Source organism: Mus musculus, chromosome 4 (assembly GCF_000001635.26).
Source record: "Mus musculus strain C57BL/6J chromosome 4, GRCm38.p6 C57BL/6J".
NCBI classification, from domain to species: domain Eukaryota; kingdom Metazoa; phylum Chordata; class Mammalia; order Rodentia; family Muridae; genus Mus; species Mus musculus.
The window spans coordinates 150,828,225-150,845,230 of record NC_000070.6 but is presented as its reverse complement, the minus strand read 5'-3'; the positions used below and the strand labels follow the sequence as shown (position 1 = coordinate 150,845,230).

The 17,006-nt window shown below is 45.8% G+C and overlaps 1 long non-coding RNA gene across 1 annotated transcript in view; it reads left to right on the top strand.

Moving 5' to 3' along the window:
- 1700045H11Rik (RIKEN cDNA 1700045H11 gene) overlaps positions 1-17,006 on the top strand; it is a 26,725-nt gene extending 9,719 nt beyond the window's left edge. Inside the window, exon 4 of the long non-coding RNA NR_040649.1 lies at positions 16,750-17,006. This is a non-coding gene — a long non-coding RNA (RIKEN cDNA 1700045H11 gene). The remainder of the gene's footprint in view (positions 1-16,749) is intronic.

The window sequence follows — 17,006 nt, the reverse complement described above, 5'->3', positions numbered from 1 at the left end:
TCCTAGGGAGGTCATTCTCATTTAAATCACCATGACGCGTGCCTTACCTGCATGTATGTATGTGCAATATATGCACGCCTGCTATCCTTAGAGGTAAGTGCAGGGAACCGAACCCAGGTCCTCTGCAAGAGCAGGGGCTCCGAACCACTGAGCCATCTGTCTGCCCACCCATCTTTGTTTGTTTGTTTGTTTGTTTGTTATTTTTTGAGGTTTTTTGAGACAGGGTTTCTCTGTGTAGCCCTGCCTGTCCTGGAACTCACTCTGTAGACCAGGCTGGCCTCAAACTCAGAAATCCGCCTGCCTCTGCCTTCCAAGTGCTGGGATTAAAGGCGTGCGCCACCACTGTCCGGCCCTGCCCACCCATCTTACCTTGAAAACAATGTGTGTGTGTATGTTTGTGTGTGTGTGTGTGTGTGTGTGTGTGTGTGTGTGTGTGTGAGTGTGTGTGCCAGTGCATGAATGTGCAGGTGAACATATGTGTGTTCGTCCACAGAGCTTCCAAAGTATTGTCCTACCAGCTTCTCATATCAAGATCGATGAAAACTTGGCCATGATTCTATTTGGTTTTTCTTCTTCTGGCATTAAGTATTCTCTGTTGTACATTGCAATTTATTTACAGCAGGTCTATGGAAATTATTTTTGTTCTGAAGATAACTGTTTCATGAAAGTTTTATTCATTGTTTCAATTGCTTTTCCTCCCAGTATCTGATTAAATGATTATCCCTTTATTCTTTCCTATCTTTCTACTCTTGTATGTTTGACTTCCTTCTTTCCGTTGGCTTTTTGTGTAATTTCTTCACATCTGTTCTTCAATTTGCTATTGCTCTCTTCTGGTATCACTGCTACTTTAATTGAGTTTATAACATCAATTATATGCTTGAAAAAAATTTTTTTAGAACTTTTAGGTACGGTATTTGGCTCCATTAAAGCACTAGTAAACATTTTTGGTGACTTCTTTCCTGTTTGACGCCTTTTGTTTGGGTTTTTGTTGTTGTTTATTTGTTTGTTTGTGGTTTTAAAGTCAATATCTTACTTAGTCTGTAGTCCAGGTTGACCTCAATCGCACAGTGACTTGCCTGTCCTACCTCCTGGGGTCACAGGTGTGAGCGCTTTATTTCTTGAATGATAGCAAATACATTCAACATTTGATACCTAATGGTCCCCGTGTTTGTGACTTGTGACTTATTTGTGCAGTTGGGCTTGCCCTTCATTCTACTTTTTGTAACTCATTTTCTCAACTTTTTTGTGCTGAATAAAATTGAATTTTAGACTGGGAATATATATATATATATATATATATATATATATATATATATATATATATCCCCGTACTGCACAAAGTGGGTGCTGGCCTGTGTGAGGCTGGCCTGTGTGAGGCTGGCCTGTGTGAGGCTGGCCTGTGGTAAGAAAGAATCAGGGGAGACTTTTCCTTCTGCAGCATTCCAAGACACAAATATGCAAGTATTCCCTCAGTCTCCTTCAGAGAAAGCCTCCTGATTCACAGACTAAAGGGTTACATTTTAGGGTCCCAGCTCACACGGGTGTTTTCATTTCATAGGTCACCCAAACTCTATCTCCCAAATTTCCCTGACTTAACCAACTTAAACTCAAGTCCAGGTGTCAGCATGGTGTTTCTCAAAGGGTCAGGATGGAAAGACTATAGTTTAGGCTTTGGACACTGTGTAGGCCCTGTTGTAACTACTCACATCTGCCACTGTAGCTGTGAACACAGTCAGACAACATATAAATGTTAGGGTGTGGCCATGTCCCAATAAAACTTTATTTGCACAATTGGGTGGCAAGCTGGGTGTGGCTTATGGCTCATCGTTGCTGACTGTGCTAGGCCATCTGGAATTGGCAGAAACCTTCGGGGACATGGCAAGCTTATCATTTTCTAGGCCACTCTGAGTCAGCCTGTCTTTGCCAGGTCTTAGGGGTGGCCACATTTTGTCAGCTCAGCCATGTATTGGTGATGACGTTTGAAAATATCTTGCTTGCAACTAACTGATGTAACGGTGTACCAGGAGGGATTGTCTCGGCCGCCTCGATGACAGTAACACAGGCTTTCTTTCACTTACTAGGACAGATTTTGCCAGGCTCTCAAACTGCCCAGGGCTGTTTCATAGTCACCTAAAGTAGAGGCTGAACCTCTGCTAGCCAGTACCTTTTTCTCTGGCTTTTTAGTTTGTTTGTTCTCCCTTTTTTGTTTTGAGTCAAAGTCCCATTAACTAAGGCTGGCCTTGAGTCTCTGTCCCTTCTGCCTCTACTGGGTGCTGAGATTATGGGTATAACCCACCCACCACATCCAGTTTATTTTCTGATGTTTATCCACCTCCCCCAATAATCTCTTAGCACTTTCTTCGTTACATTGGCTATGTTCTAGCCACACAGCATGTCTGTGCTTTCCCAGCTATGTTCTAGCCACACAGTATGTATGTGTTTTCCTGAATAAACTTTCTCCCTCAGTCCTCTTAACAAATCCCCGGGCCTCCCCACCCCCATACTTTACTAGGTTCCCCACAGCAACAGTAGCCAGTTAAAAGATGACTCTTCTTTGTATCTCAGAGCAGAAACTGTTTCTGTTTTAACTCTAGCTAGTGGTTGTTCTGTCTCTTTTCCTTGGTGCTCTTTACAGCAAAATCATTCACAAAGATGTTCTGAATATTCCTGCTAAATTGCAAGCTCGGTAAGGCCAAATAACACTGGTTATCCAACTCTGAAGATGTCTCTCTTTCCTCTCCGGGCCCCTTGCAGAAGGTTTGGACTGTCCGGGGTACATAACTGTTTGCAGAATGAAGAGACACACAGACTCCATTTTGTTCTTGCAAAGCTGCTTTGTTTTTCAGTGTGGAGCATCAGTGTTTCCTCGGGCTGGCCAACACTTGATACTTCCAAAGGGTTCCCTCAGGCACGCAGCATTGCAACTGCATGCAGCGAATCTCCTCACCACGGAGTCAGAAGGGTAGTGCCAGCAAATGATAAGTCTGCTCCAAGATGACTATGATGAAAGCCAGATGTGGTGGCTCATGCCTTTTCTCTGAGTTCAAGGCCAGCCTTGTCTACAGAGTAAGTTTCAGGACAGTGCGAAACCATAAAGAAACCTTGTCATGGAAAAAATACACTGGGCCTGGAGAGATGGCTCAGTGGGTAAAAGCACTGACTGCTCTTCCAAAGGTCCTGAGTTCAAATCCCAGCAACCACATGGTGGCTCACAACCATCTGTAATGAGATCTGATGCTCTCTTCTGGGTTGTCTGAAGACAGCTACAGTGTATTTACATATAATAATAAATAAATTAAAAAAATAAAAAATAAATAAAAGGAAAAAACTGATGCTGATGCTGACAGTGATGGTGACTGTGATGATGCTAACGGTGATGGTGATGCTAATGGTGATGGTGACTGTGATGGTGATGCTAACAGTGATGGTGATGCTAACAGTGATGGTGACTGTGATGGTGATGCTAACAGTGATGGTGACAGTGATGGTGATGCTAATGGTGATGGTGACTGTGATGGTGATGCTAACAGCGATGGTGATGCTAATGGTGATGGTGACTGTGATGGTGATGGTGACTGTGATGGTGATGCTAACAGTGATGGTGACGGTGATGGTGATGCTAATGGTGATGGTGACTGTGATGGTGATGCTAACAGCGATGGTGATGCTAATGGTGATGGTGATGCTAACAGTGATGGTGACTGTGATGGTGATTCTAACAGTGATGGTGACTGTGATGGTGATGCTATCGGTGATGGTGACAGTGAAGGTGATGGAGACCGTGATAGTGAATGGTGTCTATTGTCAATTTTCTCATTGCTGGTAAGTACCGTTTCATGACGATTCCTCATGACGCTTAGTAATCTATCAGGCCTGTAGCATAATTCACATCTGACTGATTTAAAGTCTTAGTTTTGTTTTTACTTTTTGTTTGTTTGTTTGCTTGCTTGTTTTAAAGAAACAGGGTTTTACTATGTAGCCCTGGCTAGCCTGGAACCTTATTATGTAGACCAAGTTGGCCTTGAATTCACAGAAATCCATTTGCCTCTGTCCTCCTGGGGCTGGGATTAAAGGTTTGTGCCATCAGGCCTGGCCAATTTTTAGATTTTTTTTTTAAATAGAGTGTGTTTATATCATTTTATTTTTAATGATCTGTTTAATTTATGTGCACTGGTGTTTTGCCTGCAGGTGTGTCTGTATGAAGGTGCTGGATCCCCTGGAACTGGAGTTACAGACAGTTGAGAGATGCTGTATGGGTGCTGGCTACAGTTAAAGAAATGAATGTGAGAGGAAGGGGGAGGAAGGAGAAAAACCAGTATTTAGGAATCAAATTCTCAAAAAGTAATGAAAACAAAGACCCCATAGAGAACTGAAAATAAGGGCAACAGTAGCGAGATAGAGATAGTGTTATTTAGAGAAAAGCAACAGTACAGATTAAAGGGGATACACTCTGGAGATCCACAGTAGGGGGTACACTGTGGGGATAGACAGTAGGCCACATGGGTTTGGGGCTTTCCTGAGGAAAGGAGCGGCTGGGCACTAGGAGTCTGGGTGACAGATCTGGGTGATTTCATGCTCTGATCACTAGATTTAGTGACTGTTCACCTTTCTTACTGCACAACTGTTGCCTGGAAACAACCACACTCCTCTCAACCAAAAGATGGGGATAGATGCATGATGGGAAGTCTCTAAATGTAGAGGCAGGTTGGTTGGTTTGTTTTGAGACAGGGCCTTGCTAACTATCCCAGGCTGGCTTCAGACTTGCAATTCCCCTGCCTCAGGCTTCTGAGTGCTGAAATTGTAGGTACATGTCATCATGCCCAGCTTATGCAAGGTTAATTTTATACAGTATGTTTTCAGTGACCTTATGAGCTAGGAATTGATGTTAAACCAGAAAGCCTTAAGATCTAGTCAAATATTTCAGTCTAGGGCTGAGGGTACAGCTCAGTCGGTAGAGAGCACTGGCCTGGTATGCCTGCGTTCAGTCCCTACCGCCACTTAAAACTGGGCACAGGGCTGGCGAGATGGCTCAGTGGGTGAAGATGCTTACCGCCCAGCCTGACGACCTGAGTTTGATCACAGGTCCCTCGCGGTGGAAGGAGAGAATGATTGACTCCTGCCAATTGTCTTCAGACCGCCACATGCGTGCCATGCCTGGCATGTGTCACACACACACACACACACACACACACACACACACATGAACAAATGAATACAAATAAGCAAACAAATAGATGAATATGATAAGGCAAGCAATGTAATCCCAACACCAGAGAAATGGAGGCAAGAGAATCAGAAGCTCAGAGTCAGTTTCATCCATGAGTGAGTATGGGGCTAGCCTGGGCTATGCAAGACCCTATCTCAAAACTAACTAATTAACTAAGCATATTATTTGAACTATAGATACTTTCACAGCATCTGATTGGATATGAGAAAATCCATATGCCGCTATTTGAGATGCAACTTTGATTTTTTTTTTTTTAGAATTATTTGGCAAAGAAACATTTTATTTAGTAATGCTCTCGTTGCCTGGTGATATTGATTCTTGATTTCCTTTGCCGAATTAATAAACCTCTTGACTGTTGGAGCAGTTGGATTCTCCACATCCTATATTTGATGTTTTCCAGGAACCAATAAGAAAGCTTAGCAAAATGAGTTCCAAATGATTTATTTGTTCAGAAAGGAAGAATTTCCTCTTAGTCGTACATCCGACACCCACACAGTACCTCACCAGTGACGCTGGGAGGGGGCATTTCCAGTAGAAATTCAATGCCCAATTAGTGTGTTTTAATTTAGTCAGTGGCTTTTCCATCTGGCTCTTATGTGTCCTGGCTGGGGGGGGGGGTGTCTGAGCGTGAGGAGCTCTGTTAGGCTGTGAAGGGGTGAACATCCCACAGGAGCAGGATCTTACAGGTTCTCCGCGGTTCTCTCTCTCCTGGTTAGCTCCACTGCAGAAATGACAGAGAAGTCACATGCTCCTCGTTCTGATGTCACATGGCTTTACACAAACACAGCATAAAACAAGGAAACACCTCACCAAGTATATGATGGGACAAAATGTCTTCTGCCCGAGCAAACTGGAAGTGGATGGATGGATAGATAGGTACTGGGCTGGTGGTATAGATGACTATATAGAGATTCGGTATGTGGGTGGGTGAATGGATAGCACCTGACAGGTGGGTAGGTGAACGTATAGATAGATACCCAGTAGGTGGGTAGGTGAACGGATAGCATCTGGCAGCTGGATAAGTGAATGGATAGTAGCTGACAGGTGGGTAGGTGAATGGTTAGCACCTGGCAGGTGGGTAGATAGTTCCTTGTTCTAAGATACAAGGGTCAGACTTGAATCTAAACGAGTGCAGCACAAATAACTAATGAATCTCCTAAAATGCTTTGGTTTTAGAGATAGACATAGATGCATACAGTGGCTGTGTGTGTGTGTGTGTGTGTGTGTGTGTGTGTGTATCTGTGAGTGTTTTTAACCTTTGAAACTGGCCTACAGCAGTTACATTTGTTCACTCATATAAAAATTAATAACCAAACTCAAGTAACACAGAAAACTCAGAGGCAAAATTTCCCTGAAGACTTCAATGCCTACTATACCTACGTAAAGTGGAGGGAATTCCAGATATAAAGAATTTAAAGAACAAAAATCCTCTTTTCTATGTCACAGAATGCCAGTCATCTATCCACCAAATACATCCCATGTTTCCAATGACAGTTTTTGACCTTCTGTTGTTTTTCTAAACACTGGACTGTGGGCTTGGGTAGCCAGCACAGGTTCTCTTTCTCTCTGCCGTATCTGAGACGAGGTCTTACTATGGTAGTGACTTTTAATATGTTTCCAGCTGTCCTATGGCCAGACTTCCTCCCCAGCTTCCCCCTCTGTAATAGCTTTGCCACACTGCTGAGCGATGCCCATGCTTGCTTATCTCTTAATGCTTTCCCCATTCTGAACACCAGAGTTTGAACTGGAAATATCCTCTGATGGCCCGTGCATCGGTGAGCTGGTCGCCAGTCCATCGTGGAGTTGGGAGGTGGTGATCAAAAGATGTAGCTCATTGAGTTATTTAGTCGCAGAGAAGGGAAGCTGACCCACACACTAGATCTGGACAACAAATCGGCGATCATTTTATAGATTTTCTGTTTTCCTGAGAGTACCACAGTCTCCAATGCCTGTGCAATGTTAACTTTGCAGAGTAAGGTCCACATGGGTTTCTTTGGCTGATTCTTGATTTCAGAAGATTAGGAATTCATTTTTTTTAATGAATAAAGGGCAATTGTGTACCTATAAAATGTTTAAAGATCAACCTTTGATAGCACTTGATTCTGATCGTGTCTAATCACGACGATCCAGATATAATTGAACAAGCCCTAGGCACAGAAGTTTATGACTCAAACCTCAGTCCTTCCAGGAACCCAACCAGAAGTTTCTCCATGTGTCTGTAGATGCTGCACCTCAGGATGTCTGTGAACACTTTACTGTGTCCCACTGTGCCCTTGAGTTTGTTTCCCAGCCATGGAAAATGCCCATGAGAGGACGTTGCGCAATCGCCAGCTGTTAGTCACTTCTGTTTCCTGTAGGCCCGCACTTAATTTCCCTGGTAGCTGGCACTGACTCTCAGGATTTAAGTTGCTGAGGGGTATTCGGGAAAACCCACAGAAATGCCTCAGATGAGGTTTGGCTGGCTATGAGTCTCGGTGACCTAACAGGCTTATAACTAGAGATTTCATCAAACAGAGCAGGAAGGAAACCCCCAACAGTGCCAAACACCCACGGAACGCGCCGGAATCCAAGGACCATCATTCGTTAAAAATGGATTCTCCACAGTGTTTGAGTTTTGATGAAGCTGCTGGAATCAAGTTTGAACTTGGGTTTGAGGTGCAAAGAGATCACTCTAAATGGGGGGATTTTAAGGTCTGATTAAAGAAGAAAGAGTAAAGAGACAGGAGGAGAGGAGAGGGGAGAGGAGAAGAGGAGAGAGGAGGGGAGGAGGGGAAGGGAAAGGAAGGGAAGGGAGGGGAGGGCTAAGTGAGTCTCCTGCAGTGGTGCTTTCTGAGCAGCATGGCCCAGCTCCAGCAGGAGGACCTGAGCTTGGGATGGAGGCACGGAAGCCTGTCCAGCGGAGCACACGAAGCATGGCCGTCTGTGGGGCGTGGCCGTCTGTGGGGCGTGGCCGTCTGTGGGGCGTGGCCGTCTGTGGGGCGTGGCCGTCTGTGGGAGACCTGTTTAGCCACCAAGCTTTCCTCACAGCCAAGAACCTGATGGACAGAGTGTCTAACACGTATGAAGCTGAATACAGACTCACTATAAGCATATATTCCATGGAATTTGAGCTCTGTATTTATCTTTATCGCTGTTAAAATGGCCTCATGTGCTCTGAACCTGCTCCCCCCACTAAGGATGGGATGTTTCACAGGCTGGAGGTTTTCATGACGTCAGGGTACCTTTACCTTCTGTTCATGTTTTGTTTCGATTGTGGTTTTGATCTAAGGATGTGATTAGATTCCGGGGAAGACTTGGATAATCATGTACTTGTATGGCGTGTGCGCTCAAAGCTGCCTGCTGTCCTATCAGTTGTCCGCTCCGTATTACCACCCACCCCATCCCACTTCATCAAGCTCCTTTGTAGCCGACTCGATCATTTCCCTAAGCACCGCAGATGTCAGTGGGTATCTCTGCCTGAACACCACTTAACAGAGTCACACTTGCCTGGGAGCGCCAACGTTGCACGCTTATACACACCCAAGTGGTGTAGCAGGTGTACCTGTGGCCTCTCAGGGCAAGAAGAGATGCAGCAGTCACGTGACCAGGGCCAGGGCCAGCCACACGCATAGTGCTTTACAGCAGGCTTGTTTTTTTTAAAGGTATGACAGGAGTATGCTCTACGGCAGTGACGCAGTGTATGGTATAGTGATAAGACAGGCACACAGGCGCTTATTAGCAAGTATAGTCCCTGGACATAATTGTAGGCACCATGCTTTTATGTGACTGGCAGCATAGTAGATTGTGCTGTGGGTTGCCCGATGCTGTTTGTATTCTGATGTCAATTCTGCTTCCTCAAGAGGGGCTGCCCTCGACGAGCAGTCGACCACGTACTCAGGTGATCTCGTGTGAACCTTCTCCCCGTTTTGCCTGGCCAATAAAGGCTGGAGCCTATGAATGGGCAGTGGAGGGGAAAGGTGGGAGGTCTTAAGAGCAGGGGCAGGAAAGTGAGGAGAAGGAGAAGTGAAGGAGAGAGGACCGAAGAGGAGGAAGAAGCAAAGATGGAGCAGAACCGGTGGCAGGGAAAAATTGCAAGAAGCAAAGGGTCTCGAAGCTGGGGACTGAGTTTGTATAGAGCGAAATCTGCCCAATCTAGGCACATAGCTGATAAATATAATAACTGGATTGTGTGGTTTTTATATGGGCTTGTTGGGGCTGGAAATTACTACAACAAGGTTGACTTATGGTAGCATCACCATAAACGCATGAGGCGGGCGCTGTGCTGGGACACTAGGAGGCTTTGATGTCACAGGAAGTTCACGGCTCCGTCATAGTTTTATGGCGCCACCGTTGCTTCCGTGTCTGTGGCTGACTGGACCATCCTGTGTGGTGACAGCACATGTGTCTGTCTGCTGGGCTTTCATTATTTAAGACAGTCCTAGTACATTAACTAGCCTGTGAATTGATGGCTGGGTTCTTACTGCTTGATGTGGTGGTCCTGTCTGTGAATGTTTCTTGCATTTTTTTTTTCTTCTTATATTCCTCCCACAGCCACGGTGATCAGCCCAGCTCTCTTTCAGCTTCTTCGGGCATCTCAGAGTGTGGGCCATGTCCTTACTTCAAAGGTTGGCATCTGCTGCCATTTGTGCTGTTGCCCAAGACAACAAATGAGTGGGTTTTGGTGCATAGCCAAGCCCAGTGTTATGACACATCTCATCAAGCGTGCCTTCAGTCCCAAACACCCCTCAAAGTGGACCGCAGATGACTGATAAACATCTGCATTCATTTTTAAATGGGGGCGACAGTGGTTCACAACCATGGCATTCTCCCCCCCCCCAATTGTGGTGGCAAGAAGCCCCTCTGAGGTTCTGGGGACAGCCCTTCTTGCCTCTTCCCAGAATCTGGTTGTACCCAGCTATCCCTGGAATTCCTTGACCTGAAATTGTACCACTCCAACATCTGCTTCTGTCTTCATAAGGCCCTTTTGCAAGGACACCCATCATTGGATTGAGTGGCAATGTGCTTTCTCTTAGCCTGCCACAGCTACAGTGATTGTATTTCCAAACAGGGTCCCCTCCTGAGACATGGGGATTAGAAGTTCAGTGTCCTCTTGTGGAGCACAATTCAACCTATAACGGCATCTCTAGCTTACGGGTCAAAACAGAAATTTTAATTCTCGCCGTGCAAACCTTCTTGCGGGTCTCATCAAGCAATGGCACTAATCACGCTCTTGCTTCAGCCGAGCATCGCGGAAGTCAGCTCTGACCGGTCTCCCTGGCTCATGAGCCACAGCCCTCGTTTGCCGTCAGTGTGCCTCCCTACCACATTTTCTTGTAATCTACAATATTTATTTCTCGTGTTATTTTTACTCGTACGCCAGGCTTTCAGTATTTCATCTTGCAGTTTATTTTAGTTACAGAAACTTTGACCTGACTTCCCAGGAGGGTAAATTAGATTTGTTTCTCATCTTCTTTCTTTTCCCAGTTACTCAGTAGACCAACACTCTTTGTTGAGATTCTATGACTGTCTTGTAGTTTTTACAGCCTGCTTTCTGACTGCTTGTAGACATCAGCTTTTGCCCTCTACTGACCGATCTCTCTGCAGTGGTGCATGCTGTAAGCTGCCTGTTTTATTCAGTGACTGAGAGCAGAGGTGTCATGGGTCTATCTTGATTACAAATTTTGCCAGTTCTGAAAGTATTTTCCAGGAGCCTTTGAAGAGATTATCAGCCCCGTCAGTAGCACAGATGGGTCATATGGCCTTTCTCTTAGCTCTGAGGTCAAAGTCACTTCTGTTTTTCATTTGTATGTATTTTCTTTTAAGTGTTGGGTTAAACGTGTCTTCTATTGTGATAGTGATATTAATATGAGATCTCGAGGACAAACCCCAAAGGAAAGTCTATGGTTTGATAATGACATGTTTGTGTGTCAAGTTGACAAGGGGGTCACTTGTGATGGCTAGTTTTAGGTCAGCTTGACACAAGCTAGAGTCGTTTAGGAAGAGAGACATTGAATTGAAAAAATGCCTCCATAAGATTTGTCTATAGGCAAGTTTGTCAAGCATTTTCTTGATTCAGAGTTGATGTGTGAGCGTCCAGAACACTGGGCAGGCAGTCCCGAGTTGTATCCAAAAGCAGGCAGAGCAAGCCACGGGGGGGGCAATCCGGTGAGCAGCACCCCTCCAAGGCCTGTACTTCAGTTCCCACTTCCAGGTCTCTGTTGAGTTCTTGCCCTGACTTTTCTCAGTGATGGGGTGTGACCTGAGACTTGTAAGCTCAAATGAAACCTTTCCCTCCCCAGGTGGCTTTTAGTCATGGCGTTTTTGCCCGAGGAAAAACCATGTAATAACCTAATTGTGCTAGAATGCCTAGATCTTATTTCATTTAGAGAATTTATGTAGACCCCGACTAACAGCAGCCCTGGGTATGTTTGTTGTACCGATTTCTAAGCCTTTAAGCATCTCTTGTTTTGTGGTGATGTGTTTGTTAAGGTGACAGGCTTTTGCGGCACACGCAGCATGGCTGATCCTTACCTCCATGGCTTCCGTGTAGCTTCTTATACAACAGAAATCCTGAAAGCCCATGTGAGGCCTGAGGTCCCCTCCCCAGGCACCACTTCTAAAGCTGCATGTTTTCTTTCATAGCCTAAAGTAATTTGATGTCCGACCCTCCCCCTTCTTTCTCTTTCTTGTACCAGGAATTGAACCTAGGGCCCAGAGCTTATGAGGGGAGAACTTCGACACTGAATTGTACAATGCTCCCATCCCCACCCCTTTTGAGACAAGGTTTTTGCTAAATTACCTAACCTGGCCTTGAACTCCCTCTGTTACTTAAGCAGGTCGTGAATGTGCAATCCTTCTGTCTCAGCCTCCCAGGTAGCTGAGATTTTAGGTGTGTACCACCAGGCCTGGCTTTGACATAACTCATCTTTGATAGTCTAAAGAAGATGCTGGGAGTTTTGCTACCATAAGTCTCTCCTGATTCTTTCTGTCTTGTTCTTACTCTTGGGACCTCTGTGCTCATCCCATGGTGTTGATTAAAAATCTGTTCCAGGTGGGCAGAGATTCGCTCTTGAACAAAGTTCCTGCTCACTGGTAGCACGCTCACATTCTACAGACCATACCAAATCTATCATATGCAGGATGGGTGACAGGGGGTCGGAAAGAAGGATGAGAATGGTAATAAAAGGACTGTTTCAGATGGGAGATGGCCCCTGATAAGGTGGTAAGAAGCAGAGGTCTGATTCTGATCTCTTGGGGTTTGTGCAAAGGGCCTGTGGCAAAAAAAACAAAAAAACAAAAACAAAAACAAAAAAACAAACAAACTACATGCAAAATTATTGGCAAGCAAGAGTATGGCAGGGGAGTGGGGGCTGGGCTTTCTCAACCCATCGCTGTAGTGGACTGGCCACCTGGCCTGTCTTTGCCACTTTGTCCCTTTCCTTCTTGCTGTTGTGTGCATTGCCAGTGTCTTTGTGTTGGCAGTTGTCAGAGTGCTCTTGGGCAATGGTTAAATGCCACCTCCCTCTGTTACTTTCTGTCTTGGTACCTTACAGGGCTTGTCAAAGGAGTAGATGTGTGCCCCAGCACCCCAGCCAGCACCAAGCCCCCCTCCCCCTTTGTTTCAAGAGCAGCTTTGTGTGATCCCTGTGTGCTCTGGGACCAAACAGCACTCCCAGGCAGTTCTGGGAATGAATGGGCAGAGTTAACCTCTATCAACTAGCAAGCTTCCCTCAGTCTGTAAAAATCTCCTCCTTTATGGGGAGGAGAGAAGGAGGGAAGCAGGCAGGGGAAGCAGTCATAACCAAATATGTCCTTACCTCGCCTCCTCTTATCTCTACCTCCCATGTCTGTTAGCACGGAACAGGGCTGTACACCCAGGGTCTTCTGTTTGCTTCCCTCCATTCCCATGACCTCGACCATGTCCCTCGGGCTCCGTTCCTGTTCCCATGTAGGTCAAGTTCTGACCCAACATACTTTCCCACTGCTTCTTGGTGCTCTTTCCATGGATTCTGATCACATTGCTGACCGAATGGAGCATATGCATCCTTCTGGCCTGTGTTTAAACAAGGAAAACATCTCAGTCACCATCCACAGCCGCCCAGGGTCTTAGGAAACCTTTAATCTTTAATTTAGTCACTACTCCTGGCTTGTGCATCTCATGTGGGCACTGGACTCGGTCTGCGGGTGCTGGGGACATCAGAGTAGGGCACACATAGGACTCACCCTACCTTCCCCAAGTCCTCACTCTGCAGAGAACTGTCTTAACCATCGACTATGTTAAAAAGTGGGAAATCGCTCAAGGCAGATGCCTTGCTGAGCATAATCATGGCCCTAGGTTCAATTCCCAGCACCAGGAAAAAAAATTACAAGCAAAATTATTGGATTATCTTTTCTTTTTCTTTTTCTTTCTTTTTTTTTTTTTTACATAAGCACTATTCAAAGTCTAGGGCACTATGAAAGTAAGCATTTTGAGTAGTGTCTGAGCTGTTCTTGGAGAGTGGCCAAGAACAACTTCTCTTTGAGTTATCTACCCAATAACAATTCTTCCCCTAACGGAGCACAGAGTTTTCTTTGGATCTATAATCTACCTGAATTCAAGGGCTATATTTGTCTTTGAAGGCTCAGACCCAATAGTAGGAAGCCGAGGCAGAAGGATTGCTATGGGTTGGAGGCCAGACGAGGCTACAAAGCAAAATAAAACAAAACACAAAACAAACAAGAAAAGACTCAAGTTTTGTATCCCCCTTGCACATATAGGGTCTCTGTGTGGTGTCGCCTAGTCATTAGCCAGTGGGAATGGCTTGGGGTGGGGGCTCAGATACAATCCCAACTTCTTGGCCCCATCTCTTTCCAATGCTTTCTTTCCAAGATATGATCAGGTGGTGTACTGGCTGGTTTTGGGTCAACTTGACACAGGCTGGAGTTATCACAAAGAAAGGAGCTTCAATTGGAGAAATGCTTCCATGAGATCCAGCTGTGGGGCATTTTCTCAGTAGGTGATCAAGGTGGGAGGGGCCTGTTCATTGTGGGTGGTGCCATCCCTGGGCTGGTAGTCCTGGGTTCTATAAGAAAGCAAGCTGTGCAAGCCAGGGGAAGCTAGTCAGTAAGGAACATCCCTCCATGGCCTTTGCATCGGCTCCTGCTTCCTGACCTGCTTGAGTTCCAGTCCTGACTTCCTTGGTGATGAACAGCAGTATGGAAGTGTAAGCTGAATAAACCCTTTCCTCCCCAACTTGCTTCTTGGTCATGATGTTTGTGCAGGAATAGAAACCCTGACTAAGGCAGGTGGTGACCACAGGACCCAAGTCACATGCTGAAGATGATCTACCAAAAAATTAAGAATGCCCATGGCCTTGGGATATGATGGTAACTGCAGCACCCACAGGCTCTCTGTCCCCTGACTGATTAGGGGGTGGTTGCAACGATCCCCTATGTGATGTGTTCTATGGTGGGTAGCTTCTACTCCATGCCATGGAATGTACTTCTCCAGTTGCAGCTGCCTTCGTGAGGGGATGCTGAACCTGTCTGTGAAAGATAGGAGTAGATTTAACAACACAGAGTAGACAGGCAGCAAGCACTCCCTACATGGTGCTTAGAATGAGGGCTTTTATACTCAGACCTTACGACCTGAGTTCATGATTGTCGGCCTAGGATTTCTCAAGGCCTCTGCACCTGACCCTAAAGGAGAAGAGAGCCCAACAGAGGGAGCATTGCTGATTACAATCCTGGCAGCCGACAAGTGCAGTATAGCAGCCATACCCACATCCTCAGACTCTTCCAGGACGCGAGAAGGAATTCTCTAGGACCCTCTGAGGACAGTGTTACTGTTGGTCCCAACTGAAGTAGAGACGTTTGCCTGGGGCTGCAGCCAGAGACCTGAGCAGATCAGTGCGTGATAGACAGCAGGACCAGCCCTTGGCATCCTTGTGTGGTGATGAGGGTCCTTGAGATGTGTCACTCACACAAGTGCTGACTGCACCTGGAAGAAGAGCTGCCCAGTGCAGTTTCCTCAGCTGTGACAAAACAGCCAGGAGCACCCAGGAGACATTTTCACGTGGGACCTCCTCTTTAAATTGTTTTCAGGTATGCTACTGAATCAGTTTTCTCTCATGTGAGACGTTAAATCCAAAACAAAACAAATGGGGGTGGGGAAGATACTTATTCTTGATTTTTTGTTTTGTTTTGTTTGAAAAAAAATATTTTTTTGCATTTATTTATTGTGTATTTGGGAAGAAGAAGATACAGCCAGCCAGATGTGGTGCCACTTGTCTGTAGAGGGAGGGGCATCTTGAGATCCAGGCTAGCCTGGGCTACACAGCAAGACTGTCTCAAAACAAAACAGAGCAGCAACCTAAGTAACAACAAAAGTGGCCTTGGCCAGAGATGCTTCCTGTCCGTAAGTCACCGTGCGGTGGGTGCCATGCCATCCAGTGGGCCCCACCTACCTTGTACACACTTTCTGGTCGCCTCACCTGCAGAAGTCTCTCCGTTTCATTTGAACTAAAGGATCTGGGACCCTGCACTCAAGGGATTTTGTATTTTGCCACAATTCAAACGTAGAGATGAAGTAGGGTTGAGCCGTAAAGAAGAGAGTCAGCTCTTCCTCACAGGTGGTTGGCGCTAAAAGTGGGAGGAAGGATCCTCAAATGGCTTAGCTCTTAGAAGTGTGAGCCAGAGAAATTCTGGGAGACATTTTAGGCCAGCCACCGTGAGCCTGTTCAGGCCTTGGGGCAGGCCTTGTGAGGCTACGCATATTAATCCTTTCACCACCTCCAAAAGTATTAATATCAGTAAGTATTAATATCACCATTTCCCAGATGCATAAATAGGCTGTCTGAGGTCAAGCAACTGGTCCAGGGTTGCTGGAGTGGCCTGCCCGATTTCAAAGCTGTGCGCTTTTGCGAGTCCCCACAATTACTTAGAAGCAGCATCTGTTGCTACAGAAGACCACTGTTGGATCTAGAAGAATCTTTCAGGGACCTCTGTCATCTTCTGGAGCAGACTTCTTTGTTGTTCTGGTGTCTCCCGGCCCTGTAAGCGTCCCCTTTGGACATGGCCGCCTGTTACTTCAGAAGATGCCACAAAGGCCTGGCTCAGCGTAGGTTGTCTGGCAAATTGCAATTCCAGCTTTATCTTGGGGTCTCCAGGGAGAAGGCAGACAAAGCCTCCTTCTCTGGTCTAACCTGACTAAGTCAGACTCTGCGAGTGGAGGCCGCTGCCAGCGTTGGGGGAGGTCCACGTTCTGTCTTGGAGACCCTGGGGCCTGTTGTTCCTGCGGCTTCCAGTATGAGCTTTTCAGGTGCTGCCTTCTGCTGCCTCCAGGGTACTTAATTTGGTGAGTTTGGTAGTTTTCAAAGGTTTTTATTACTTAAGTATCCATCAGCTAGTTCATAAACGAGTGAGCCGTTGACAGGTTATTTTTTTTATAACTTTTTATAGAAGTGTAATTCAGGAAAGGTAAAGATCTATTTACTGTTCACTGAGCTGCCTGACCTGGCGTTAAATAGTCCTCTACAGTGGGTATTTGTAATTGTTTCCTTTAGATGGAATCTGAAAACTGAACTAATGACGTATGGAGCCAAAAGCACAGCTAAGAGAGTAATTCCCAAGCTCGATGTTTTATGTGTGCAAGCTAAGTGGATTTTCTCCATACTTCACGGAAGAAGTAAGGCGACCACCGGAGCGCTAAAGAGGAGGTCCTTTGGTATTTGAATTATTTCACTGAAATAAGATCAGGCTCGAAAAACCTCTTTAAAACTAAGGTGATGTTTCCAGAAATAAAGATCACATAGTGGTTGCC